General features: G+C 41.4%; 1 non-coding gene across 1 annotated transcript; it reads right to left on the reverse strand.

The window, feature by feature from the left end:
* Positions 1–3985: 3985 nt before the first annotated feature.
* TRNAV-CAC (transfer RNA valine (anticodon CAC)) lies at positions 3986–4058 on the reverse strand. Its single transcript has one exon. It is a non-coding gene; the product is annotated as a tRNA-Val (tRNA).

The raw sequence follows: 4058 nt of genomic DNA on the forward strand, positions 1-4058 counted from the left end.
TGCTGAATGCAAGGCGCAATAAAAACTGCATATCGCTGGACTAAAGCATTCCTTGCATAGCCTCTAACATCATAACATAACTGAGCTGCTAGCAGCAAGCTAACCAATACCTTTCTGAAATGAGAATTACATGTGCTTATCTGCTCAATCAGTGCTCAATCAGGCTCGATCAGAAAAGGTGGAAAGGGTCCAAGTGGATGCCCCTTCCTTTTTAGGGTGGGTCCTGCTGACTATCATAGGATTGCTTGTAAAAGTGGCCAGGGTCAGAGGAAAAGCTGCCAACACTTCTTAGCGTTCTCTATAGATGCAGCCATTTTCTGTGTCTGTAATTTCGGCCTTTTCCCAGAAGTCTCTATTCTGCCTATGCAAATTAACAAAAGCAGTGCTTATTCCTCACTTGCTCAAATGTCCTTCCTGTCCAGAAAGCTCTGATTAAGCATGCTTATTTTCTTTTTCTGGGATATTTTAAATTGTTTCGCTGTCCAGTCTGTGGCAGTAGAAAGCTGCTTATGATGCCAGGTTTTGATGAATCCCCAAGGTGCAAGTACAGAGGAATATATCAGTCTGTAGGATATGGAACTTTTAGCTAACACATCACAATATGTGATGCTTGCCAAGAAAACACTACATTCTGGAGCGCTGATGATCAGAACATTCTGCTCCTGAAGGATAGAAAAGACAGCTTGATTGAAATAAAGTCTGTTTATATTGACGCTCTCTCTCTCCCTATATATACATACATGCGTATACACACACACACAGGTATGTCATGCATTTCTTCAGATTTGTTTCAACCATTTACCATTTATTGGAGAATCCCTACTTTTCAAGTGACTGCAAATGAAGTCATCTCTGGCACTTTTTGTGCAAAGTAAGATACACACATGACACCTTTTTTATAAAAGTCATCGGTTTCTTTGTTACTGTGTAATTTCAAAGCATGGGGCTTTCACACGTCAGGTAAACCTGATTACCACTACACAACAAAAGCAGATGCAGCTTTCTTATCTATGTCGTGATAGAACAGTTGTGATTTGAGTAGAAGAAGGGCCCTGATGTGATACTTATTACATGCTTCCTGTAAGATAGTCAAACATGCAGGCTAGGAAGGAAGATGCAAATATCAATGTATTAGAAAAACACCTAAAGGCGAGTGATATGCTTTCATTCATGCATGGCTAGGAAAAATCGCCATACTGTTGCAAACATTCTTACACCACCAACTGGAAATAAATGATTCTGACATTAAACGTAAAGGTGACAATGCATTTGTATCATCACCTTGAGAAGGATCATCTTGGAATTGAGCCGAGGGCCTCTGCACTCAAAGCCAGAAACACTCCACTAAAATAAGATTCCTGTTGGTGCCAACAATTCTTCATGTTAATGCTTGTTCTAGGTGAGCAGCGAACCGATTGCTGGGCTCTTTTGAAAGCAAGGTCTGAGAACCAACAGATACATCCACACGCCGATTACTTCAGTGTTTTGAGAGAATTCCCTTTCTTGGAACGAGATTGCATGAAATAATCTTCAGGGCTTGGACAATTCCATGGCAAAACGGCACCAATCAACATTGTAGCCAACACAATATAACAACTGTTTCTGCCCAGTTTCGAACCGGGGACCTTTCGCGTGTGAGTCGAACGTGATAACCACTACACTACAGAAACAGATACCTACAGTTGATTTTTCTGTAATGAAACTGCTCCGAACTGGCTATTCCATGGGCCTCTGGCTTAAGATTTCTTTCATGCAACCTGCCCGACATCCCTAGCTGAACGCTCGTACATGCCATGCAAGACCAGATGTTTGGTATTAGCTCAGACTGGGCAGGGCTGAAGCATGAGACTCTAGCAAAGAATTATCCACTACTGCAAAGAAAAAATTGATGTTGGCTTTGAAACGCAAACTTCAAAACAACTTGAAAAGAGTACCAAGAAAAGGGCTCATCCGGGATTTGAACCCGGGACCTCTCGCACCCAAAGCGAGAATCATACCCCTAGACCAACGAGCCCTCAAAATCCTCTTACCTCTCAAAAGCCAATACCGGCTCTAAGCCCGCAATGAAGATCATGCTGGTATCTTTATGATGCTTGGTCTGTGAATACGCATGAAAGTCAGTCTCAACTTACCCTTTCTCAAACGATAGCACTATCATTTACAAGTGTCTCCTTTTATTTCGTCCCAGCTTTGGACACGTCTTACAGGAAGTCAGCCCTTATTTATATATTTCTGCAGTGGCTGAAGCTTAATGAGAAAGAGTAACAAGTTGTTCATAACAACATAAGAAACACATTGTGCATTTTCTCTCAAATACTCCTTCACTTTGAGCCAATAGAAATACCAAGGTGAATACCTAGGCCACAGATTCAAGCTAAAGATCTTCCTGCTGAATGCAAGGCGCAATAAAAACTGCATATCGCTGGACTAAAGCATTCCTTGCATAGCCTCTAACATCATAACATAACTGAGCTGCTAGCAGCAAGCTAACCAATACCTTTCTGAAATGAGAATTACATGTGCTTATCTGCTCAATCAGTGCTCAATCAGGCGAGACTTAGAAAAGGTGGAAAGGGTCCAAGTGGATGCCCCTTCCTTTTTAGGGTGGGTCCTGCTGACTATCATAGGATTGCTTGTAAAAGTGGCCAGGGTCAGAGGAAAAGCTGCCAACACTTCTTAGCGTTCTCTATAGATGCAGCCATTTTCTGTGTCTGTAATTTCGGCCTTTTCCCAGAAGTCTCTATTCTGCCTATGCAAATTAACAAAAGCAGTGCTTATTCCTCACTTGCTCAAATGTCCTTCCTGTCCAGAAAGCTCTGATTAAGCATGCTTATTTTCTTTTTCTGGGATATTTTAAATTGTTTCGCTGTCCAGTCTGTGAGCAGTAGAAAGCTGCTTATTATGCCAGGTTTTGATGAATCCCCAAGGTGCAAGTACAGAGGAATATATCAGTCTGTAGGATATGGAACTTTTAGCTAACACATCACAATATGTGATGCTTGCCAAGAAAACACAACATTCTGGAGCGCTGATGATCAGAACATTCTGCTCCTGAAGTATAGAAAAGACAGCTTGATTGAAATAAAGTCTGTTTATATTGACGCTCTCTCTCTCCCTATATATACATACATGCGTACACACACACACACAGGTATGTCATGCATTTCTTCAGATTTGTTTCAACCATTTACCATTTATTGGAGAATCCCTACTTTTCAAGTGACTGCAAATGAAGTCATCTCTGGCACTTTTTGTGCAAAGTAAGAGACACACATGACACCTTTCTATAAAAGTCATCGGTTTCTATGTTACTGTGTACTTTCAAAGCATGGGGCTTTCACACGTCAGGTAAACCTGATTACCACTACACAACAAAAGCAGATGCAGCTTTCTTATCTATATCGTGATAGAACAGTTGTGAATTGAGTAGAAGAAGGGCCCTGATGTGATACTTATTACATGCAGCCTGTAAGATAGTCAAACATGCAGGCTAGGAAGGAAGATGCAAATATCAATGTATTAGAAAAACACCTAAAGGCGAGTGATATGCTTTCATTCATGCATGGCTAGGAAAAATCGCCATACTGTTGCAAACATTCTTACACCACCAACTGGAAATAAATGATTCTGACATTAAACGTAAAGGTGACAATGCATTTGTATCATCACCTTGAGAAGGATCATCTTGGAATTGAGCCGAGGGCCTCTGCACTCAAAGCCAGAAACACTCCACTAAAATAAGATTCCTGTTGGTGCCAACAATTCTTCATGTTAATGCTTGTTCTAGGTGAGCAGCGAACCGATTGCAGGGCTCTTTTGAAAGCAAGGTCTGAGAACCAACAGATACATCCACACGCCGATTACTTTAGTGTTTTGAGAGAATTCCCTTTCTTGGAACGAGATTGCATGAAATAATCTTCAGGGCTTGGACAATTCCATGGCAAAACGGCACCTATCAACATTGTAGCCAACACAATATAACAACTGTTTCTGCCCGGTTTCGAACCGGGGACCTTTCGCGTGTGAGGCGAACGTGATAACCACTACACTACAGAAAC

This window comes from Triturus cristatus, chromosome 8, assembly GCF_964204655.1.
Source record: "Triturus cristatus chromosome 8, aTriCri1.1, whole genome shotgun sequence".
Taxonomy (NCBI): Eukaryota; Metazoa; Chordata; class Amphibia; order Caudata; family Salamandridae; genus Triturus; species Triturus cristatus.